This window comes from Gorilla gorilla, chromosome 2, assembly GCF_029281585.2.
Source record: "Gorilla gorilla gorilla isolate KB3781 chromosome 2, NHGRI_mGorGor1-v2.1_pri, whole genome shotgun sequence".
Taxonomy (NCBI): Eukaryota; Metazoa; Chordata; class Mammalia; order Primates; family Hominidae; genus Gorilla; species Gorilla gorilla.
In genome coordinates, this window is record NC_086017.1 from 149,051,134 (window position 1) to 149,078,213 (window position 27,080).

Below are 27,080 nucleotides of genomic sequence, written 5' to 3' on the forward strand. Positions count from 1 at the left end.
TGGCTTTTGTTACCATTGCTTTTGGTGTTTTAGACATGAAGTCTTTGCCCATGTCTATGTCCGGAATGGTATTGCCCAAGTTTTCTTCTAGGATTTTTATGATTTGAGGTCTTATGTTTAAATCTTTAATCCATCTTGAGTTGATTTTTGTATAAAGTGTAAGAAATGGGTCCAGTTTCACTTTTCTGCATATGGCTAGCTAGTTTTCCCAACAACATTTATTAAATATTGCTTGTTTGTGTAAGGTTTGTCAAAGATCAGATGGTTGTAGCTGTGTGGTGTTATTTCGGATGCCTGTGTTCTGTTCCATCGGTCTATATATCTGCTTTGGTACCAGTGCAATGCTGTTTTGGTTACTGTAGCCTTGTAATATAGTTTGAAGTCAGGTAGCATGATGCCTCCAGCTTTGTTTTTTTGTTTGTTTGTTTGTTTGGTTAGCATTGTCTTGGCTATGTGAGCTCTTTTTTGGTTCCATGTGAAGTTTAAAGTCGTTTTTTCCAATTCTGTGAAGAAAGTCAGTGGTAGCTTGATGGGTATAGCACGGAATCTATAAATTACTTTGGGCAGTATGGCCATTTTCACGATATTGATTCTTCCTATCCATGAGCATGAAATGTGAAACTCACTCAAAACCACACAAATACATGGAAACTGAACAACCTGCTCCTGAATGACTACTGGGTACATAACAAAATGAAGGCAGAAATAAAGATGTTCTTTGAAACCAATGAGAACGAAGTCACAAAGTACCAGAATCTCTGGGACACATTTAAAGCAGTGTGTAGATGGAAATTTATAGCACTAAATGCCCACAAGAGAAAGCAAGAAAGATCTAAAATTGACACCCTAACATCACAATTAAAAGAACTAGAGAAGCAACAGCAAACAAATTCAAACCTAGCAAAAGACAAGAAATAACTAAGATCAGAGCAGAACTGAAGGAGATAGAGACACAAAAAAACCTTCAAAAAATCAATGAATCCAGAAGCTGGTTTTTTGAAAGATCAACAAAATAGATAGACTGCTAGCCAGAATAAAGAAGAAAAGAGAGAAGAATCAAATAGACACAATAAAAAATGATATAGGGGATATCACCACTGATCCCACAGAAATACAAACTCCCATCAGAGAATACTATAAACACCTCTATGCAAATAAAGTAGAAAACCTAGAAGAAATTGATATATTCCTGGACACAAACATGCTCCCAAGTCTAAATCGAGAAGAAATCAAATACCTGAATAGACCAATAACAAGTTCTGAAATTGAGGCGGTAATTAATAGCGTGCCAACCCAAAAAAGTCCAGGACCAGACAGATTCACAGCCAAATTCTACCAGAGGTACAAAGAGGAGCTGGTACCATTCCTTCTGAAACAATTCCAAACAACAGAAAAAGAGGGAATCCTCCCTAACTCATTTTATGAGGCCAGCGTCATCCTGATACCAAAGCCTGGCAGAGACACAACAAAAAATGAAACTCTCAGGCCAATATCCCTGATGAACATCACTGCAAAAATTCTGAATAAAATACTGTCAAACCAAATCCAGCAGCACATCAAAAAGTTTATCCACCACGATCAAGTCGGCTTCATACCTGAGATGCAAGGCTAGTTCAACATACGCAAATCAATAAATGTAATCCATCACATAAACAGAATCAATGACAAAAATCACGTGATTATCTCAATAGATGCAGAAAAGGCCTTCAACAAAATTCAACACCCTTCATGCTAAGAACTCTCAATAAACTAGGTATCGATGGAACGTATCTCAAAATAATAAGAGCTATTTATGACAAACCCACAGCCAATATCATACAGAATGGGCATAAACTGGAAGTATTCCCTTTGAAAACCGGCACAAGACAGGGATGCCCTCTCTCACCACTCCTATTCAACATAGTATTGGAAGTTCTGGCCAGGGCAATCAGGAAAGAGAAAGAAATAAAACGTATTCAAATAGGAAGAGAGGAAGTCAAATTGTCTCTGTTTGCAGATGACATAATTATATATTTAGAAAACCCCATCATCTCAGCCCAACATCTTAAGCTGATAATCAACTTCGGCAAAGTCTCAAGATACAAAAATCAATGTACAAAAATCGCAAGCATTCCTATACACCAATAACAGATAGAGAGCAAAATCGTGAGTGAACTCCCATTCACAATTGCTACTAAGAGAATAAAATACCTAGGAATACAACTTACAAGGGATGTGCAGGACCTCTTCAAGGTGAACTATAAACCACTGCTCAAGGAAATAAAAGAGGACACAGACAAATGGAAAAACATTCTATCTCTTCTATATTACATTTCTCCTCTTGAATTAACTGATTTTTTTTTTTTTTTTTTTTTTTTTTTTTTTTTTTTTTTTGAGACAGAGTTTTGCTCTTGTTGCCCAGGCTGGAGTGCAATGGTGCGATCTTTGCTCATGGCAACCTCCGCCTCCCAGGTTCAATCAATTCTCCTGCCTCAGCCTCCCAAATGGCTGGGATTACAGGCATGCACCACCACACCCAGCTAACTTTGTATTTTTAGTAGAGATGGGGTTTCTCCATGTTGGTCAGGCTGGTCTCGAACTCCTGACCTCAGGTGATCCGCCCACCTCGGCCTCCCACAGTGCTGGCATTACAGGCATGAGCCACGGTGCCTGGCCGAATTAACTGAAATTTTTAAGTGTTCCATTGTGTCCCCACTATTGACTTATTCGCTTTACTGTTTTCTTCTTAGAGGTTGTTCAAGAGTTACAAATTGCATCATTAATTTATCACACCCAACCTTCAAATAATATTATGCCACTTTCTGCACAGTACTGTTAGAACCTTATCACAGTATGTTCCAGTTCTCCCTTCTGCTCTTTGTGTTATTGTTATACATTTCACTTCTACATATGTTATAAACCCCACATTTACTATTTTTACTTTAACAGGTAAATTGTCTTTTAAATACATGAAAACAGGATAAGAAGAAGTCTCTAATCTATTTTCTAAAGACTACGTTTTTAGATAAGTTTTTGAATCGCAGCAAAATTGAGAGTAAGGTACAGCAATATCTCATATGCCCCCTTCTCTCGCACATGCATAGCTTCCCCCAATATCAACATTCCCCACCAGAGTGTTACAATTGATAAACTTACATTGATAGATCCTTATCAGCCAAAGTTTTAATCTATTATTAAATTTTTCCACTATGTTTTCAATTTCATTGATATTTTTCATTTTTATAAGTTAAATTTGGTTCCTTTCTGAATTTCTTGGTCATTACTTATGAGTTCTTATTTCATGCTTATGTTTTCAAGCTTGGCTTTTATCTCTTTAAATGTAATATGCATGAATATTTTATTTTCTGTCTCTATTAGTTTCATTCATGTCTATTGTTTCCTGTGTGTTTAGTTATTTTCTTCATGTGTTGCTCTGAAGGTGAATAAATTAATAATAGTATATTATTTTTAAATGATTATCTAAACTAGATATTACTTTGTTAGAATTTTGTCTACCCATTTCACTTAGGATTTGTACATATATGATATATTGAAATATGTGAAATTGATTTATAGTTTTGTTTTAAAGGGCCATTCTTGTAAATGTACACTTTATATAACTAACCTTCCTGATTTCCTGTCACAACTTGTATGTTGGCCTTAATTTTTTTGTTGTGGGACTTTTTTCTTGCCAAAAAGATTTATGTTTACCCTTTTCCAGGCACTTAGGGGCATTACCCACCCAAGGTCACTTTAAAATCAATTCTCAGCTTAAGATATTTTGATCCGCCTGGGTAATTTGAATTTAGGTAAAAAATTATGGTTAACAGAAAGGAGAGATATTCCCTCTTGCTTCCTTGTTAGTTTACCAGTGCATTTAAAATGTTTTCTGATATTCTATCTACCACTTTATATAGCTTTTTGTTGAGAGTGCGGGTAAGGAAACCTAGTTAGCCACGTTACCAAGAAAATTCAGAAGTCCAGTATCATTTATTGATGGAAGAATTACAAATTAGTACAATAACATCAAGAAGAAAAATTTGGTAAAATCTCTCAAAAGTAGAAGTGTTCCTAAGTTTTTGGGTTACCAATCTTACATTTAGAAAGGTCATCCAAGTGCACAAATACTCATTCCAAAGATATTTACTTAAGTCTTACGTGAACTAGCAAAAAATAATGCAAAAAAAAACCCTACTCTTAGAAGACTGATTAAATAAATTCTTGCTCTTCCAAACACTGAACTATTACAGCCATTTTAAAATGCAGTCATTTTATATATGCTGATATGTTTTGGTTACCAAGATATATTAATAGGTGAAAGCAGGAAGCTGCAGAATCATGTGATCAGGAAGCTACAGATTGTGTAAACTGAGTAACTAACCTGCCAACAGGGTGGAAGAAACTTACTTTCCACGGTTTACCCTTTTATATCTTTAGAATTTTAGGCCATGTTTATATATTACATCTTCAAAAAAAAGACAGTTATAAAAAGAAAATAACAGTTTTTCCTATTCTTAACATACTATTTTTTCTTAAATCAGGAATGAGCATTGGATTTTGTACAATTGCTTCTTTAAGCATCTTTATTTGTGATCATATATTCCCCTCAAATCCATTATTTAATTCTAAAATAATGTTCTAGATTACATTATTAAGTTCTCTAATATTGAGCTGTTCTTGTATTTTCTAAATAAATCTATTGGGTAATATTCAATTGTTATTTTAACAAATTGCTAGAATTTTACTCAGTCCTTCTTTACTTACGATTTCTACATTTATTTTCAAAAGGGAAATAAAAGTGAAGTAATCAATAGTTTAATGTTAAGAGTACACTCTTATTATATTTTGGAATTTGGATTACCCCTGAAAGAAGAGCTTGAGGACATTTCTAAGTTTTCCCTGTAGGACAAGAATTTAAGCAATGTAGGAATTATCTGGATTTTGAAGTTTTTATTAAAACCTAGATAATAATAATTCTGGCCCCAGTATATACAGGGGTAAATCTTTTATTTTTAAAAAATTCATGTTTGTGTTCTTCCAGGCTATTTTATGTTTTCTTGGGTAAATTTTGGCAATTTACAGTTTTCTGAAAAAGCATTTATATTACTTATTCTATGAATAGCATATGTATTCTTTGTTTTACATAAATGAATAAATTTAAAGTGTATAGCTCAACAAATGTATCTGTATATATAATCATTTAGCTAATATCCAGATTAAGAGAAAGAACATTTCTATCATTCCAAAAATTAATGGTCTCTTTTGGTCAATAGATAGTCATACCACACCCTGGAATATAACCACGTTTTTAAATTTGTATCATCATAGAAAACTGTGAGGGGTTTGCTATCATTGTGAATGATAGGGAAAGATAAGCATTCAGACAGGTTTCCGTTTATGATTCCAGGCCCTGGTGGAGACCAGAAGTCCACAACCCACTCCTTATGCACGGCCACAGCTTCTACAGATCCACCTGTAAAAATAAAAGCCCAACTTCCCTGGCATCATCAGACCCAATGGAAGACTGAGTTCCAATGGTGGCCAGCCGCCTTGTGTTCAGGTTTTGATGCATTTCCCAAGGTCCCCTTCTTGAACATTCTTTACTGTGGTCTCCTTCTTGATCATTCCTCTGACTTCTGCTGGTGGCATCTAAAATATGCCTGGGTCTTATTAAACGCATAATTGCCAGTAGCAAGTATAACAGGTGATGTAAAATGGTCTTCAGGAACTTTACTGCTCTGTCAGATTTTGTTTGTTTGGTTGACTGGTTTTGCCATTATTGTTAGAACATCTAAAATAAACCATAGCCCTACACCTTCTTCTTTAGACCTATTGTCAATGTTAAAATGACAGTGAGAAAAATCTTCCATTTTACTTAGCAAGTCTCCTACCAAGTGAGACCAGGGATTGAAGCCAACAGCCAGCCAATCAATGTGTGTGTGTGTGTGTGTGTGTGTGTGTGTGTGTGTGTGTGTGTGTGTTGGGGAAGGCTGGAGAGCTGATCGTTCTCCTAGCAACTGCCTCCAAACAATGTCCTAGTCCCTCTTGCTCCAGCTTTTGGTTTTCCCAGTACTCAGTTGGAGAACTAGGTCAACTGATTTCTCTTTGGCTGATGCAGATATCTGGACTTTTTAAGCATTGATTGACTTTTCTATTAGTTTTATCCAGTTTGTTTTCTATTTTTCAAAAATTGAAGATCTTCAAAGTTCTCGGCCTATGTATTATGCTCCACATCATTTCCCAAAGTTGTCACAGGCATTTTTGTTTGTTTTTGTTTTTGCATTTTAATATACTTTTAGGATTTTTATACGGAAGAGGGGTAACTATGTTGACTCTATTTGCAAAGTTGAACTTGGAAATGAATATATTTCAAAAACTAATGTAAGAGGGCCCCAGAGAAAATGCTTCTTTAGGAGCAATTAGTTTAATGTATTCAGACCTTTCCAGAAATGCCTGGCTCTTGGTTCTTTTGAATTTAGGACAGAGGATCAATTAGATTTCATCTGATCAAAGCAGCTAAACAATTTGTAGAAGAAATAGTATCAAGGGGTTTATCTATATGTCTTGTACTTTTAGAACCTTTATTACTATCTAAAAGAATATTTGATTCAAACCTTTATTTTTAACACCTAGAATTTACCAAAACAGTTTCTGACTTTGTATTAAGTTTCATGTTGTCCTTGATTTTCACACCACAAAAGATTAAAGATAATACCACTAATTATGAAATTTACAAAGAGCCTTTCCTGAGGATGATCTGCCAATGGTATTGTACTATCTAAAGACTTTTTGAGAAATAGCTTTGATAATTTATACTCATTAACGGGAGAATGCAGGAGATTAAAGGTAGCAAGGGTGAATAGGCTCTTATTTTTGCAAAACTTGTGCAACCTTTTATTCACCTACTAAAGCCATCTCTAGGTAATAATAAAAGAGAAGGTGTGCTGCAAATATGGACTCAAAGACAGAATAAAGACACAAGGAGCTATTTTCTCTCAAGAGAACTGTAGTATCATAGATTAAAGGTGGAAAGGCAGCCATCATTTAAAGCAGCTCATCTCCAAAAGATATTTATTCACAAATTGATTAAGAGTTGGAAATGAAAATGATTCAGTTGGTGGGAACATTATGGCAGCCCTTTAAAGTGTGATGGAAAAGATGAAAAGGAGACGCACTTACCCTTTCCTTAGCATACACACAGAGATCAAAAAGACCAATGATCTCTTGATAGACCTAATGAGACTGTGCTTCTATTTAGCTCTTCAGTTATTTCTAGCGACTTGGGAGGCATGTTCTGTCTGACAAACATGACTATCACATTGCTGGAGGCAGCATCACATTTCATGAATCTCTTTTTGGATGATCTGATTGAGTTTTCTAAAATTATAATGGAAATTAGTGATACTTACCCGGACAACCCTTGATCTTTAATTACCCTCCAAAGACTTGCTTCATCTCCCCTATTACCCATCCCAAAACCCTTAATGGCATCTACTTCTCACTTTCTCTCCTATCTCCCATCAAATCTACCAGCAAAGCTTGTCAGCTCCATCCTAATCACTCCTCTACCTTTCCAAGTCTTCTTCCATTGCTGTTAGTTGGCATCTCAATTGGGAACTGAGAACTCCCAACCATTCAGCTATCCAAGTCAAAGTGATAAAACCAATTAATGTGCTAGTAAATCAAAGGCCATTGAGACTTTTAGTTTCTGTGTGTAATTAAAAGGAGTAGTAAATTCACAAAACAGTCAATCCCAGAAAAAAAAAAGTCAAGACTTATTTAAAGATTGAAAGTGCTATGTGCCCCAAATCAAAATTGGAAAGTACAATGATTCTTGTCTTACTTATTTGAAGTTCTAGGTTTGCAATTAAGGTGATGAGAATGGCTCATTAAGATCACTCTTTGAATCATTAAAATTTTACCCTTTGTGAAAAAGACAGAACTAGTTGGTTCACTGTCATGGAATTCTCACATTCATGTCTGTGTCTTCTGTGGGCTCCACAATTTCCAAAACATACAGCGTTATTTTAGGTACTATTAAGAGAGAGAAAAATAATACTAAAGTGGGACCTAAGCCTGGGACATAAGAACACTGTGCCCTCAGTGCAACAGCAAACAAGAAATACACTTGCCTGTTTCATCTTGGCACTGGACAAAGAAAAAAAGGAAAAATTATGTGGGAATTTGAATCATAAACTGGAACTCAGGCAAATCTACAGTCTGAATTCTCACTTAGTGGTATAGTCCCAAAAACCTCAAGCAGAGAATTCAAAACGATCTCAGGTTATCATTGTGATAACATTGTGCCCATAGTGATGGGCAGATTCTCTCTGAACGAGCTCTACTTCCTTCTGGCCTGTCATTCTTATTTCAGAGATGTTAAAACTGTTTAAATATGTGTGTCTTGGAGCAAACAAGATCCTTCACCATCTTGTCCACTTCTGGCCCAGCATGCCTTCTGTGTTCCACTCAACTCCATCTTGTGTAACTGTTGGACTTATACTGGATTTTTAGATGAAGTAAGGACAACTGATATCACCTTGTTTTCACTGTTAAAGGTAACAATGGGTCAGAGGAAATTAACGATAGATTCTCAGACTCGGAATGGATCCCATTAAAGGTCATCTTTCTAATAATAACCTACTCTCTGCCAGCACTGTGTCTAAGACCATAACTGATTACTAATTCCTTTGTGCCTCCATGTACCTAGACTATGTCTCTTTTATTGCAGTTACTATACTTATGGCAATTATATACTTTGATGAATGTCTTCTCTCCTACATTGTGGGTTTACTGAAGATAACTTTTTTAACCAAATGGTTATCCAATTGTCACAACACCAAGCCCATCTTTATCTGACTAATTTGAGAGGTTTCACTTATCTTATATCAAATTCCATAGATATTTGGGTCTACTTCTTGACTTTCTATTATGTTCCATTTGTCTGCGTATTTATGTAGTAATACCACACTCTTTTAATTATTAATGTTTTATATTATGTTCTTATATAATTTTTCTCCTTTTTCAAGGGTTTCCTATCTCTTATTGCTCCTTTTAATATGTAAACTTCAGAAACAGTATGGTAGGCAGAATAACGTCCTTCCTCCTCTCAAAGATATTCATGTCTTAATCCTTAGATTATGCTGTTGAAGGTTCTTATCCAAAAGCATGGTATGTCTATTTGTTCAGACCTGCTTTTGTGAATTGCAGGAGCATTTTAAGTTTTTGTCATATAGTTTTTACATTTCTTGTTCAATTTATTTTGCTATGTATTTTATATTTTCAGTGGCTACTGTAAATATTATCTTTCCTTTCATTATCTCTTCTAATTAGCTTGCATTTGTGTATGTAAACACAATGGATATCAATATATTAATTTTATATATGCTACCTTACCATATTTTTCATTAATTATTACAGCTTCTCCAGATATACAACCATATTATCATCAAATAGGGATAGTTCTACTTCTTCCTTTCCAATTGTTATGCCTCCACTGGCTTTCTCCTGCTTGAGTACATTGACTAGTATCTTCAACACAATATTAAACAACAGTAGGCATAGAAGGCATTCTTGTCTTCTTCTTGACTTTAACACCTTTTTCCAGAAAAACCTAGTATTTCCCCATAAGTAAGATTATAGCCTATATAAGTACATTTAGAATCCATCATGTAGCTTATAGTTGAAGCCCTGTGGCTTCATGAAAATTATGAGGAAAAGAGTGAGAAGAGAGAGATCTGCAGACAAAGTTTTAGGTTCACAAATTTTAAGGTGGTTGGAAGAAGGATTATTGTTCTGACTCAAATTTGTCAGCTTACTCAATTATTTTGGTAAGTTATAAATGTAATCTTAAATTATTATTGTGCTCACAAGTAAGTTTGAACATTTTAGTAAACTTACCAATTACTATTTATTTATGTATTTAAAATAATTAAGTTCCTTCTTTCCTTCCTTCCTTCCTTCCTTCTCTCTCTCTCTCCCTTTCCCTCTTTCCTTCTCTTCTCTTTTCTCTTCCTTCCTTGGAGTCTCGCTGTCTCGCCCAGGCTGGAGTGCAGTGGCGCGATCTCTGCTCACTGCAGGCTCCGCCTCCCGGGTTCACGCCATTCTCCTGCCTGTAGCTGGGACTACAGGCGCCCGCCACCACGCCCGGCTAATTTTTTGTATTTTTGGTTGAGACGGGTTTTCACCGTGTTAGCCAGGACGGTCTCGATATCCTGACCTCGTGATCCGCCCGCCTCGGCCTCCCAAGGTGCTGGGATTACAGGCGTGAGCCACCCCGCCCGGCCCTTAGTTTTCTTTATTGAATAAGTTTTTAAAACAAAACATTGGAGTGCTCAATGGCGCCCAGGCTGGAGTGCAGTGGCGTGATCTCGGCCCGCTGCAACCACCTCCCAGCCGCCTGCCTTGGCCTCCCCAGGGTGCCGAGATTGCAGCCTCTGCCCGGCCGCGACCCCGTCTGGGAAATGAGGAGCGTCTCTGCCTGGCCGCCCATCGTCTGGGATGTGAGGAGCCCCTCTGCCTGGCTGCCCAGTCTGGAAAGTGAGGAGCGTCTCTGCCCGGCCGCCATCCCATCTAGGAAGTGAGGAGCACCTCTTCCCAGCCGCCATCACATCCTGGAAGTGAGGAGCGTCTCTGCCCGGCCGCCCATCGTCTGAGATGTGGGGAGCACCTCTGCCCTGCCGCCCCGTCCGGGATGTGAGGAGCATCTCTGCCCGGCCGCCCCGTCTGAGAAGTGAGGAGCCCCTCCGCCCGGCAGCTGCCCCATCTGAGAAGTGAGGAGCCCCTCCGCCCAGCAGCCACCCCGTCTGGGAAGTGAGGAGCGTCTCAGCCCGGCAGCCACCTCGTCCAGGAGGGAGGTGGGGGGGCCAGCTCCCCGCCCAGCCAGCCGCCCTGTCTGGGAGGGAGGTGGGGGGGTCAGTCCCCCGCCCGGCCAGCCGCCCTGTCCAGGAGGTGAGGGGCGCCTCTGCCCAGCCGCCCCTACTGGGAAGTGAGGAGCCCCTCTGCCCGGCCAGCCGCTCCGTCCGGAAGGGAGGTGGGGGGGTTAGCCCCCCGCCTGGCCAGCCGCCCCGTCCGGGAGGTGAGGGGCGCCTCTGCCCGGCCGCCCCTACTGGGAAGTGAGGAGCCCCTCTGCCCGGCCAGCCACCCCGTCCGGGAGGGAGGTGAGGGGGTCAGCTCCCCGCCCGGCCAGCCGCCCCGTCTGGGAGGGAGGTGGGGGGGGTCAGTCCCCCGCCCGGCCAGCCGCCCCGTCCGGGAGGGAGGTGGGGGGATCAGCCCCCCGCCTGGCCAGCCGTCCCGTCCGGGAGGTGAGGGGCGCCTCTGCCCGGCCGCCCCTACTGGGAAGTGAGGAGCCCCTCTGCCTGGCCAGCCGCCCCGTCCAGGAGGGAGGTGGGGTGGGTCAGCCCCCTGCCCGGCCAGCCGCCCCGTCCGGGAGGTGAGGGGCGCCTCTGCCCGGCCGCCCCTACTGGGAAGTGAGGAGCCCCTGTGCCCGGCCAGCCGCCCCGTCCGGGAGGGAGGTGGGGGGGTCAGCCCCCCGCCCGGCCAGCCGACCCGTCGGGGAAGTGAGGGGCGCCTCTGCCCGGCCGCCCCTACTGGGAAGTGAGGAGCCCCTCTGCCCGGCCAGCTGCCCCATCCGGGAGGGAGGTGGGGGGGTCAGTCCCCCAGCCCGGCCAGCCGCCCCGTCCGGGAGGGAGGTGGGGGGGTCAGCCCCCCGCCTGGCCAGCCGCCCCGTCCGGGAGGTGAGGGGCGCCTCTGCCCGGCCGCCCCTACTGGGAAGTGAGGAGCCCCTCTGCCCGGCCACCACCCCGTCTGGGAGGTGTACCCAACAGCTCATTGAGAATGGGCCATGATAACAATGGCGGTTTTGTGGAATAGAAAGGGGGGAAAGGTGGGGAAAAGATTGAGAAATCGGATGGTTGCCGTGTCTGTGTGGAAAGAGGTAGACATGGGAGACTTTTCATTTTGTTCTGTACTAAGAGAAATTCTTCTGCCTTGGGATCCTGTTGATCTGTGACCTTACCCCCAACCCTGTGCTCTCTGAAACATGTGCTGTATCCACTCAGGGCTGAATGGATTGAGGGCGGTGCAAGATGTGCTTTGTTAAACAGATGCTTGAAGGCAGCATGCTCGTTAAGAGTCATCACCACTCCCTAATCTCAAGTACCCAGGGACACAGGCACTGCGGAAGGCCGCAGGGTCCTCTGCCTGGGAAAACCAGAGAACTTTGTTCACTTGTTTGTCTGCTGACCTTCCCTCCACTATTGTCCTGTGACCCTGCCAAATCCCCCTCTGCGAGAAACACCCAAGAATGATCAATAAAAAATAAAAGAAAATAAAAAATATAAAAAAATAAAATAAAATAAAATAATTAAGAATGATGGGCACCAGGTGTGGTGGCTTACACCTGTAATCCCACCATTTTGGGAGGCCAAGTCAGGCAGATCACTTGAAGTCAGGAGTTCAAGACCAGCCTGAACTATTAAAACAAGTTAGCCCATCAACAGTTTCTATATATCACAGTACCTGGCAGTGTGCTTTATATTGGATGGATGGAAGGATGGATGGAAGGATGCTGGGCAGGTGGATGAATCAGATAGCTCTTCAAATGACTAACAATATAGCAAAAAAGCCTAGGGGATTTTTCAGGGTAAGACAAAATGGGGATGTTTTAGATAAATGAACCGTCTTATATACAAAGGAGAAAAGGTAAAGTGGCACAGACAACTGGTACAAATGTCTCAGGAGGATATTTGGTATATATATGTTACAAGCTTTCAAAAATTTCTTGCCTTTTTATCCATTTGTCCTGAGGATATATGGGGGTGTGGGAGGGATGGTTGCTGGAATCAGAAATGCTCACAAACAAATAAGCCTAAGAAGGTTCACATCAGTCTTATAAAGAATAACAGAGAATGAGCAGCAACTTATATGTCCAGTAACAGAGATTTTGAATTATGTATGTATTATTAAGTTATATATTTACTTGGATATTATCTGTCTTCATACTCAAGAATGAGAGGCAAAACTTTCTTCATTCACTGGGGTATCCCCAGTGGATATATTGCAGAATCTGTATTTGTCTATCATCTCTCTTAATTTATTTTTTGGTTTAATTTAATATACAACTATTAAAATGTGCTTAGAAGTATTGTTTATGTGCCCACATCAAAAAGTTAGAAAATTTTCAAATTAATAGCCTAATATCACAACTAAAAGAAATAGAGAAGCAAAAGGAAACTAACCCCAAAGCTAGCACAAGACAAGAAATAACCCCCATCAGAGCTATGCTGAAGAAGATCAAAACAGGAAAATCATGTGAAAGATCAATAAATCCAGGAGTTGGTTTTTTAAAGAAATTAATAAGATAGGCCACTAGCTAGACTAATAAGGAAGAAAAGAAACAAGATCCAAATAAACACAATTAGAAACAACATAGAGTATGTTACCACTGATCCCACAGAAATATAAATAGCCATCTGAGACTGCTATGAACACCTGTATCCAAACAAACTAGGGAACCTAGAAGAGATGAATAAATTCCTGGACATATGCACCCTTCCAAGACTAAACCAAGTAATTCATTCCCATAACCAATAATGAGATTCAAAGTTGAATCAGTAATAAATAGCCCACACACACAAAAAAAAACCCATGACCACCAGATGGATTCACAGCTGAATTCTACCAGATATACAAAGAAGAGCTGGTACCATTCCTACTGAAACTATCCCAAAACCTCATTCTATGAGGCCAGCATTATCCTGATACCAAAACCTGGCAGAGACACAAGAAAAAAGAAAACCCCAGGCCAATATCCTTGATGAAAATTGATGCAAAAATCAACAAAATACTTGCAAAGCTAATCCAGCAGTACATCAAAAAGCTAATCCACCATGATCAAGTAGGCTTTATCCTTGGGATTCAAGGTTGGTTCAAAATACACAAATCAATAAATGTGATTCATCACATAAACAGAACTAAAGACAAAAATTACAAGATTATCTTAATAGATGCAGAAAAGACTTTTGATAAAATTCAACATCACTTCATATTAAAAAACTCTCAAGGGGGCGGTTCCAAGATGACCGAATAGGAACAGCTCTGGTCTACAGCTCTCAGAGCAAGCAATGCAGAAGAGGAGTGATTTCTCCATTTCCAACTCAGATCCCGGGTTCATCTCACTGGAGCTTGTCAGACAGTGGGTGCAGGACAGTGGGTGCAGCACACCGAGCATGAGCCAAAGCAGGGCAAGGCATCACCTAACCTGGGAAGTGCAAGGGGTCAGGGAATTCCCTTTCCTAGCCAAGCAAAGCTGTGACAGACGGCACCTGGAAAATCGGGTCACTCCCACCCTAATACTGCACTTTTCCAATGGTCTTAGCAAATGGCGTACCAGGAGATCATCTCCCACGCATGACTCGGAGGGTGCCATGCCCATGGAGCCTCGCTCATTGCTAGCACAGCAGTCTGAGATCGAACTGCAAGGCGGCAGTGAGGCTGGGGGAGGGGCACCCGCCATTGCTGAGACTTGAGTAGGTAAACAAAGCAGCCAGGAAGCTCGAGCTTGGTGGAGCCCATCGCAGCTCAAGGAGGCCTGCCTGCCTCTGTAGACTCCACCTCTGGGGGCAGGGCATAGCTGAACCAAAGGCAGCAGAAACCTCTGCAGACTTAAATGTCCCTGTCTTACAGCTTTGAAGAGAGTAGTGGTTCTCCGAGCATGGAGTTTGAGATCTGAGAACGAACAGACTGCCTCCTCAAGTGGGTCCCTGACCCCCAAGTAGCCTATCTGGGAGGGACCCCCCAGTAGGGGCAGACTGACACCTCACACAGCCGGGAACACCTCTGAGATGAAACCTCCAGAGGAACGATCAGACAGCAACATTTGCTGTTCAGCAACATTCGCTGTTCTGCAGCCTCCACTGCTGATACCCAGGCAAACAGGGTCTGGAGTGGACCTCCAGCAAACTCCAACAGACCTGCAGCTGAGGGTCCTGACTGCTAAAAGGAAAACTAACAAACAGAAAGGACATCCACACCAAAACCCCATCTGTACATCACTATCGTCAAAGACCAAAGGTAGATAAAACCAAAAAGATGGGGAAAAAACAACAGAAAAACTGAAAATTCTAAAAATCAGAGCTCCTCTCCTCCTTCAAAGCAACAGAGCTCCTCACCAGCAACAGAACAAAGCTGGACAGAGAATGACTTTGACGAGTTGAGAGAAGAAGGCTTCAGATGATCAAACTTCTCCAAGCTAAAGGAGGAAGTTTGAACCCATCGCAAAGAAGTTAAAAACCTTGAAAAAAGATTAGACGAATGGCTAACTAGAATAACCAATGCAGAGAAGTCCTTAAAGGACCTCATGGAGCTGAAAACCAAGGCACAAGAACTATGTGATGAATGCACAAGCTTCAGTAGCCGATTCAATCAACTAGAAGAAAGGGTATCAGTGATTGAAGATCAAATGAATGAAATGAAGTGAGAAGAGAAGTGTAGAGAAAAAAGAATAAAGAGAAATGAACAAAGCCTCCAAGAAATATGGAACTATGTCAAAAGACCAAATCAATGTCTGACTGGTGTACATGAAAGGGACGGGGAGAATGGAACCAAGTTGGAAAACACTCTGCAGGACATTATCCAGGAGAACTTCCCCAACCTAGCAACACAGGCCAAAATTCAAATTCAGGAAATACAGAGAATGCCACAAAGATACTCCTTGAGAAGAGCAACTCCAAGACACATAATTGTCAGATTCACCAAAGTTGAAATGAGGGAAAAAATGTTAAGGGCAGCCAGAGAGAAAGGTCGGGTTACCCACAAAGGGAAGCCCATCAGACTAACAGCTGATCTCTCAGCAGAAACTCTACAAGCCAGAAGAGAGTGGGGGCCAATATTCAACATTCTTAAAGAAAAGAATTTTCAACCCAGAATTTCATATCCAGCCAAACTAAGCTTCATAAGTGAAGGAGAAATAAAATCCTTTACAGACAAGCAAATGCTGAGAGATTTTGTCACCACCAGGCCTGCCCTACAAGAGCTCCTGAAGGAAGCACTAAACATGGAAAGGAACAACCAGTACCAGCCACTGCAAAAACATGCCAAATTGTAAAGACCATCAAGGCTAGGAAGAAACTGCATCAACTAACGAGCAAAATCACCAGCTAACATCATAATGACAGGATCAAATTCACACATAACAATGTTAACCTTAAATGTAAATGGGCTAAATGCTCCAATTAAAAGACACAGACTGGCAAATTGGATAAACAGTCAAGACCCATCAGTATGCTGTATTCAGGAAACCCATCTCACGTGCAGAGACACACATAGGCTCAAAATAAAGGGATGGAGGAAGATCTACCAAGCAAATGGAAAACAAAAAAAGGCAGGGGTTGCAATCCTAGTCTCTGATAAAACAGACTTTAAACCAACAAAGATCAAAAGAGACAAAGAAGGCCATTACATAATGGTAAAGGGATCAATTCAACAAGAAGAGCTAACTATCCTAAATATATATGCACCCAATACAGGAGCATCCAGATTCATAAAGCAAGTCCTTAGTGACCTACAAAGAGGTTTAGACTCCCACACAACAATAATGGGAGACTTTAACACCCCACTGTCAACATTAGACAGATCAACAAGACAGAAAGTTAACAAAGATATTCAGGAATTGAACTCAGCTCTGCACCAAGTGGACCTAATAGACATCTACAGAACTCTCCACCCCAAATCAACAGAATATACATTCTTCTCAGCACCACACCACACTTACTCCAAAATTGACCACATAGTTGGAAGTAAAGCACTCCTCAGCAAATGTAAAAGGATAGAAATTATAACAAACTGTCTTTCAGACCACAGTGCAATCAAACTAGAACTCAGGATTAATAAACACACTCAAAACCGCTCAACTACATGGAAACTGAACAACCTGCTCCTGAATGACAACTGGGTATGTAATGAAATGAAGGCAGAAATAAAGATGTTCTTTGAAACCAGTGAGAACAAAGACACAGCATACCAGAATGTCTGGGACACATTTAAAGCAGTGTGTAGAGGGAAATTTATAGCACTAAATGCCCACAAGAGAAAGCAGGAAAGATCTAAAATTGACACCCTAACATCACAATTAAAAGAACTAGAGAAGCAAGAACAAACTCATTCAAAAGCTAGCAGAAGGCAAGAAATAACGAAGATCAGAGCAGAAATGAAGGAGATAGAGACAAGAAAAACCCTTCAAAAAATCAACGAATCCAGGAGCTGGTTTCCTGAAAAGATCAACAAAATTGATAGACTGCTAGCAAGACTAATAAAGAAGAAAAAAGAGAAGAATCAAATAGATGCAATAAAAAATGATAAAGGGGATATCACCACTGATCCCACAGAAATACAAACTCCCATCAGAGAATACTATAAACACCTCTATGCAAATAAACTAGAAAATCTAGAAGAAATGGATAAATTCCTCGACACATAGACCCTCCCAAGGCTAAACCAGGAAGAAGTTGAATCTCTGAATAGACCAATAACAGGCTCTGAAATTGAGGCAATAATTAATAGCTTACCCACAAAAAGAGTCCAGGACCAGATGGATTCACAGCCGAATTCTACCAGAGGTACAAGGAGGAGCTGGTACCATTCCTTCTGAAACTATTCCAATCAATAAAAAAAAGAGGGAATCCTCCCTAACCCATTTTATGAGGCCAGCATCATCCTGATACCAAAGCCTGGCAGAGACACAACAGAAAAAGGGAATTTTAGACCAATATCCCTGATGAACATCAATGCAAAAATCCTCAATAAAATACTGGGAAATCGAATCCAGTAGCACATCAAAAAGCTTATCCAACATGATCAAGTGGGCTTCATCCCTGGGATGCAAGACTGGTTCAACATACAAAAATCAGTAAACATAATCCAGCATGTAAACAGAACCCAAGACAAAAACCACATGATTATCTCAATAGATGCAGAAAAGGCCTTCAACAAAATTCAACAGTGCTTCATGCTAAAAACTCTCAATAAATTTGGTATTGATGGGACATATATCAAAATAATAAGAGCTATTTATGACAAACCCACAGCCAATATCATACTGAATGGGCAAAAACTGGAAACATTCCCTTTGAAAATGGACACAAGACAGGGATGCCCTCTCTCACCACTCCTATTCAACATAGTGTTGGAAGTTCTGGCCAGGGCAATCAGGCAGGAGAAAGAAATAAAGGGTATTCAATTAGGAAAAGAGGAAGTCAAATTGTCCCTGTTTGCAGATGACATGATTGTATATCTAGAAAACCCCATTGTCTCAGCCCAAATTCTCTTTAAGCTGATAAGCAACTTCAGCAAAGTCTCAGGATACAAAATCAATGTGCAAAAATCACAAGCATTCTTATACACCAATAACAGACAAACAGAGAGCCAAATTATGAGTGAACTCACATTCACAATTGCCACAAAGAGAATAAAATACCTAGGAATCCAAATTACAAGGGATGTAAAGGACCTCTTCAAGGAGAACTACAAACCACTGCTCAACGAAATAAAAGAGAACACAAACAAATGGAAGAACTTTCCATGTTCATGGATAGGAAGAATCAATATGGTGAAAACGGCCATACTGCCCAAGGTAATTCATAGATTCAATGCCATCCCCATCGAGCTACTAATGACTTTCTTCACAGAATTGGAAAAAACTACTTTAAAGTTCATATGGAACCAAAAAAGAGCCTGAATTGCCAAGTCAATCCTAAGCCAAAAGAACAAAGCTGGAAGCATCACGCTACCTGACCTCAAACTATACTACAAGGCTACAATAACCAATACAGCATGGTACTGGTACCAAAACAGAGATATAGACCAATGGAACAGAACAGAGTCCTCAGAAATAATACCACACATCTACAACTATCTGAGATGTGACAAACCTGACAAAAACAAGCAATGGGGAAAGTATTCCCTATTTCACAAATGGTGCTGGGAAAACTGGCTAGCCATACATAGAAAGCTGAAACTGGATCCCTTCCTTACACCTTATACAAAAATTAATTCAAGATGGATTAAAGACTTAAATGTTAGACCTAAAACCATAAAAAACCCTAGAAGAAAACCTAGGCATTACCATTCAGGACATAGACATGGGCAAGGACTTCATGTCTAAAACACCAAAAGCAATGGCAACAAAAGCCAAAATTGACAAATGGGATCTAATTAAACTAAAGAGCTTCTGCACAGCAAAAGAAACTACCATCAGAGTGAACAGGCAACCTACAGAATGGGAGAAAATTTTTGCAATCTACTCATCTGACAAAGGGCTAATATCCAGAATCTACAAAGAACTCAAACAAATTTACAAGAAAAAAACAACCCCATCAAAAAGTGGGCAGACACTTCTCAAAAGAAGACATTTATGCAGGCAACAGACACATGAAAAAATGCTCATCATCACTGGCCATCAGAGAAATGCAAATCAAAACCACAATGAGATATCACCTCATACCACTTAGAATAGCAATCATTAAAAAGTCAGGAAACAACAGGTGCTGGAGAGGATGTGGAGAAATAGGAACACTTTTACACTGTTGGTGGGACTGTAAACTCATTCAACCATTGTGGAAGACAGTGTGGCAATTCCTCAGGGATCTAGAACTAGAAATATCATTTGACCCAGCCATCCCATTACTAGGTATATACCCAAAGGAATATAAATCATGCTGCTATAAAGACACATGCACACATATGTTTATTGTGGCACTATTCACAGTAGCAAAGACTTGGAACCAACCCAAATGTCCAACAATGATAGACTGGATTAAGAAAATGTGGCACATATACACCATGGAATACTATGCAGCCATAAAAAATGATGAGTTCATGTCCTTTGTAGGGACATAGATGAAGCTGGAAACCATCATTCTCAGTAAACTATCACAAGGACAAAAAACCAAACACCGCATGTTCTCACTCATAGATGGGAATTGAACAATGAGAACACTTGGACACAGGAAGGGGAACACAGGAAGGGTGGGGGGAGGGGGGAGGGATAGCATTAGGAGATATAGCTAATGTAAATGATGAGTTAATGTGTGCTGCACACCAACATGGCACATGTATACATGTGTAACAAACCTGCACGTTGTGCACATGTATCCTAGAACTTAAAGTATAATAAAAATATATATATAAAAGAAAAAATAATAAAAACTCTCAATAAAGTAGGTATTGGAGGAACATACCTCAAAATAATAAGAGTCATCTATGACAAACCCACAGCCAACATCATATTTAATGGGCAAAAGCTGGAAGCATTGCCCTTGAAAACCAGTACAAGACAAGAATGCCCTCTCTCACAATTCCTATTCAACATAGTATTGGAAGTCCTGGCCAGAGCAATCAGGCAAGAGAAAGAAATAAAAGGCATCCATATAGGAAAAGAGGAAATCAAACTATCTCTGCTTGCAGACAACATGATTCTATATCTAGAAAACCCCTAGTCTCTGCCCAAAACCTCCGTAAGCTGGTAAACAATTTTAGCAAAGTTTCAGGATACAAAATCAATGTACAAAAATTACTAGCATTCCTATACAACAACAACAGCCAAGCCAAGAGCCAAATCATGAATTCAATTCCATTCACAATTGGTGCAGAAAGAATAAAATACCTAGGAATACAGCTAACCAGGGAGGTGAAAGATCTCTACATTGAGAATTACATAACACTGCTCAAAAAAATCAGAGATTACACAAACAAATGGAAAAACATTCCAAACTCATGTATAGAAAGAATCAATATTGTTAAATGGCCATACTGCTCAAAGCAATTTACAAATTCAATTCCATTCCTATGAAACTACCAATGACATTCTTCACAGAACTAGAAAAAACTATTTTAACATCCATGTGAAACCAAAAAACAGTCCAAATAGTCAAGGTAATCCTAAGCAAAAAGAACAAAGCTAGAGGCATTATGCTACCTAACTTCAAACTATACTACAGGGCTATAGTAACCCAAACAGTATGGTACTGGTACAAAAATAGGCATATAGACCAATGGAACAGAATGGAGGGCCCAGAAATAAGGCCGTACACCTACAACCATATGATCTTTCACAAAGCTGACAAAAAATAAGCAGCAGGGGAAGGACTTGCTATTCAATAAACGGTGCTGGTATAACTGGCTAGCCACATGCAGAAGATTGAAATGGGACCTCTTTCTTATACCATATACACCAAATACTCAAGATGGATTAAAAAATGTAAAACCCAAAACTATAAAAACCCTGGAAGACAGCATAGGCAATACCATTCTGGACATAGGAATTGGCAAAGATTTCATGACAAAAAAGCCAAAAGCAATCACAAAAAGGCAAAAATTGACAAACTGGATCTAATTAAACTTAAGAGCTTCTTCACAGCAAAAGAAACTATCAACAGAGTAAACAGACAACCTACAGAATGGGAGAAAATCTTTGCAAAATATGCATTTGGCAAAGATCTAATATCAAGCATCTATAAGGAAATTAAGTAATTTACAAAAAAACAACTGCATTAAAAAGTGGCCAAAGGACATGAACCGACACTTTTCAAAAGAACACATACATGTGCCAATAAGCATATGAAAAAAGTTCAATATCACTGACATTAGAGAAATGCAAATCAAAACCACAATGAGATACCTTCTCACGTCAGTCAGAATGGCTATTATTAAGAAGTCAAAAAAAATAACAAATGCTGGTGAGGTTGCAGAGAAAAGGGAACACTTAAACACTTTTGGTGAGAGTGTAAATTAGTTAAAACATTGTGGAAAGCAGTGTGGCAATTCCTCAAAGGGCTAAAAACAGAACTACCATTCAACCCAGCAATCCCATTACTGGATATATACTCAAAGGAATATAAATCATTCTACCATAAAGACACATGAATGCAAATGTTCATCGCAGCACCGTTCACAATAGCAAAGACATGGAATCAACCTACCTGCCCATCAATAGTAGACTAAAGAAAATACAGTACATATACATCATGGAATACTATGCAGTCACAAAAAGGAACAAGATAATGTCCTTTGCAGGAACATGGATTATGCTGGAGGACATTATCCTTAGCAAACTAACACAGGAACAAAAAACCAAATACCACATATTCTCACTTATACATGGGAGTCAAGTGATGAGAACATATGAACACAGAGAGGAGAAAAACAGACAATGGGGCCTACTTGAGGGTGGAGGGTGGGAAGCAGAAGAGGATCAGAAAAAAAAATATTGATTACTAGGCTTAGTACCTAGGTGATGAAATAACCCATATAACAAACTCCCATGACACAAGTTTACTTACAAAACAAACCTGCACATGTACCCCAGAACCTAAAATGAAAGTTTACTTTAAAGTTTTGTTTATGATATGAATGTGGCACCAGTTTAGTTCTGAATCTTCCCACTTCTTCTGGAGGCCAACAAGAACGACAAGGAGAGTGAAGAAGGAAAATCTCACACAATACACTTCAATGTAACTAGGACACAAAGGAAACCTGAATATTTAAAATTGTAGGTAAGTGTTTCAAAGAAGAGCCAAACAGCAAACCTATGCTGAAACAGCAAGCCCACCTTCATGGGTGGCCCAGGTGAGAGCAGTAAGTATAGAGGAGGCAGAAGGGCACATAGATCTGGGAAATCTCTGCAAATATTCCCTTCCAGAAGGGTTCCTGCTGGGATAAACTCCAAATGAACCAAAGATTTGAATATAAAAAATGAAACCATGCAAGCTCTAGATAATAATACAAATTCCTTTATAAACCTGGAGTGGGGAAGATCTTCCTATGCCTCAAAATCCGGAAGCCTTAAAATAAAAGTTTAACAATTATATTACATGAAATTTTTATAAAAGTTCAAAAGCAATGTGAAGAAACTCCTGATATATTGGAATGAATATTTATAACTCACATTGCAGACAAAGAGCTAATCTCCCAAATACATAAAAAGGTGTAGAAACATTAGAAGAAAAAGTCTTAACCCGAACCAAAAGAAAACACAGAACTTGAACAGATGGTTCACTGAAAAGAAATATTAAGCACATGAAAGGAAGTTCAATCTTACCGAAATAAAGAAATTCGAAGAAAGACCACATTGATCTACTATTGTCACCTACGAGAGTGGTGCAGAGAAAAAAGAGTTTGAGAATACACTTTGTTGTCAAGGCTGTGGATAAATAGGGCCTCCCATACTTTACTGGGGGTTGTCACAATGGAACAATGCCTAAGGGGTCAGGTGAAGAGGAATCTGGCAAGTTTATAAATGCATTTGCCTTTACACAGGCAATCCTACTTGTGGGACACCTACACATGTATGGAACAACATATGAACAAGGTTATTTATTGAGACACCGCATGTAGCTGCAAAATCCTGGAAAGAAACCCAGTGTTCACACAAAGTTTTCTATACTCTGCAGTTGAACATAAAGTTTGAAAGAGGTGCACACAATCAGCTCTCTTGAGCCAATAAGAGCTGGCTGCAGCCTTCTACTGAATATGAGTCTAATATAGGAATAAAACTACGTAATTGTTATTGATATGTATAAAACTGGGCATAACCCAAGACTGAATATATGGAGATTCACACCTGCTCCTCAGTACAAAATCTTAATATCATAAAACTGCTAGTTATTTAATATAATTAATTATAAATGAATATAAAATTCTAACTCCCATCGAAAATCTTATGTTTTTATTCAACAAAATGATTTTATGCTATTTTAAAGAATAAATATGGGCGAGACCAAGATGGCTGACTAGAAACAGCAGCGTTCAGAGGCTCCCATGGAAAAAAATTCATAATAAGCGTGTGAATCCTTCACCAGCAACCAAGGTATCCAGATTCTCTTATCAAAATTGACTAGGAGGCTGGCATGACCCACAAAGAGAAGGAAGAACAGTGTGGTGCGGTGGACCACCTGAGAGCCACACAGCGCGGGGGAGCCCCCTTGCCCAACAAAGGGAGGCAGTGAGTGAGCATGCTACCCAGCCAGGGAAACTGTGCTTTTTCCACGAAACTGTGCAACCCATGGATCGGAAGATCCCACTCATGAAACCATACCCCTGGGCCTAGCATCCCAACCCCAGAACATGTAGACTCTTAACACCCTCTCAGCTGGAATCCGCTTAAGCCTACCAAACTCCCAGGGGAAGGGGCAACCACCACCGCAGCTGCTGCTACCTGCTGTCTAAGCCATTTGAGGTCCTTCGGGAAGGGGCAGTAGCCAGCACTGGGACTTGCAGCTGCCTAACATGCTAAGCTCCCTGGCAGGGGAAGAGCAGCACCCATCTCTATAGCCCAGGCTGTGCTTTTTCCCTGCTGGAGCCAGGGAGGGTGGACAGCTTGGTCCCAAGACTTCTCCCCAACAACCCAACACACTGGCTGTGGCAGTCTGTGGCCGGGTGCCTCTTCAGGCCTGGCCCTGACCCATCCTTCCTCACTGGGTGGGGCTTCCCTGCAGGAACTCCAATAACTCCAGCCAGAGGCTCAGGGACAGAACCGGATCTCCCTGGTACTGAGCCCCTATGGGGGAAGGGTGGCCACAACCTCTGCAGACCAGCAGACTTAGCCTTTCCTCCTGGCAGTTCTGAGGAATCCGAGCAGCCCAGACGAGTGGGTTTCCCTTCAGTGAGGCACACCCCCTCCACAAAGAGATAAAGTTCTTCGCTAAAGAGGTCCTATTCCCCGTGCCACCCAACAGGGGTTGTCAGACGCCCCGTACAAGAGCAATCCTATTGGCATCAGGTTGGTCCCCTCAAGGTCAAAGGTCCCAGAAGAAGGAGCAGGCACCCATCTTTGCTGTTCTCCAGCCTCCTTGAGTGATATTCCAGGTGCGGAAGCAAATCAGTTGAATAGGGCCTGAAGTGAGCCCCCGACAAACTGCAGCAGCCCTACAGAAGAGGGACCTAATCATTGAAAGAAAAACAAACAAGCAGAAAGCAACAACAACAGCATCATCAACAACAACAAAAAAGCCCCCACAAAAACCCCATCCAAGTTTCAGCAGCCTCAAAGACAGAAACTAGACAAACTCACGAAGATGAGAAAGAATCAATGGAAAAATGCTGAAAACCCAAAAGGCCACAGTGCCTCTTCTCCTCAAAATAATCACAATGTCTCTCCATCAAGGGCACAGAACAGCATGGAGGATCAGATGGACAAATTGACAGAAGTAGGCTTCAAAAGATGGGTAATAAAAAAACGCATTGAGCTAAAGGAGCATGTTCTAAACCAATGCAAAGAAGCTGAGAACTTCGATAAAAGGTTAGAGGAATTGCTAACCAGAAAAACCAGTTTAGAGAGGAACATAACTGACCTGATGGAGCTGAAAAACACAGCACAAGAACTCTGTGAAGGATACACAAGTATCAGTAGCCAAATTGACCAAGTGGAAGAAAGAATATCAGAGTTTGAAGACCACCTTGCTGAAATAAGGCATGCAGACAAGACTAGAGAAAATAGAATGAAAAGGAATGAGCAAAGCCTCCAAGAAATATGGGACTTCATAAAAAGACTGAACCTGCAATTGATTGGAGTACCAGAAGGAGACCGGGAAATGGAAACAAGCTGGAAAACACTCTTCAGGATATTATCCAGGAGAACTTCCCCAACCTAGCAAGACAGGCCAACAAGCAAATTCAGGAAATGCAGAGAACACCATTAAGATACTCCACAAGAAAATCAATCCCAAGACACATAATCATCAGATTCTCCAAGGTTGAAATGAAGGAAAAACTGTTAGGGGCAGTCAGAGAGAAAAGCCAGTCACCTACAAAGGGAGGCCTATCAGACTAACAGCAGACCTCTCAGCAGAAACTCTACAAGCCAAAAGAGATTGGGGGCCAATATTAAACATTCTTAAAGAAAAAAAAATTTCAACCCCAAATTTCATATCCAGCCAAATTAAGCCTCATAAGTGAGGGAGAAATAAAATCCAGGCAAGCAAATGCTAAGGGATTTCATTACCACGAGGCCTTCCCTGAAAGAGCTCCTGAAAGAAGCGCTAAATATGGAAAGGAAAAGCCAATATCAGCCACCGCAAAAACACACCAAAATATAAAGACCAATGACACTATGAAGAAACTGCATCAGCTAGTGTGCAAAATAACCAAACAGCAGCATGATGACAGAATCAAATTCACACATAACAATACTAACACTAAATGTAAATGGGCTAAAGGCTCAATTGAAAGACACAGACTGGCAAATTGGATAAAGAGTCAAGACCTATCCGTGTACTGTATTCAGAAGACCCATCTCATGTGCAAGGACACACATAGGCTCAAAATAAAGGGATGGAGGAAAATTTACCAAGAAAATGGAAAGCAAAAAAAAGCGGGGGTTGCAATCCTAGTCTCTGACAAAACAGACTTCAAACCAACAAAGATCAAAAAAAGCCAAAGAAGGGCATTACATAATGGTAAAGCGAACAATTCAACAAGAAGAGCTAATTATTCTAAATTATTCTAAATATATATGCACCCAATACAGGAGCACCCAGATTCATAAAACAAGTACTTAGAGACCTTCAAAGAGACTTAGACTCCCACACAATAATAGTGGAAGACTTTAACACCCCACTGACTGATCAATGAGACAGAAAATTAACAAGGATATTCAGGACTTGAACTCAGCTCTGGATCAAGTGGAACTAGTAGACGTCTAGAGAACTCTGTACCTCAAATCAACAGAATATACATTTTTCTCAGTGCCACATGCCACTTATTCTAAAATTGACCACATAATTGGAAGTAAAACACTCCTCAGCAAATGCAAAAGAAATGAAATCATAATGAACAGTCTCTCAGACCACAGTACAACCAAATTAGAACTCAGGATTAAAAAACTCACTCGAAACCACACAATTACATGGAAATTGAACAACTTGCTCCTGAATGACTCCTGGGTTATTAATGAAATTAAGGCAGAAATAAATAAGTTCTTTGAAACCAATGAGAACAAAGACACAACATACCAGAATCTCTGGAACACAGCTAAAGCAGGGTTAAGAAGGAAATTTATAGTACTGAATTCCCACATCAGACAGCTTGAAAGATCTCAAAACGATACTCTA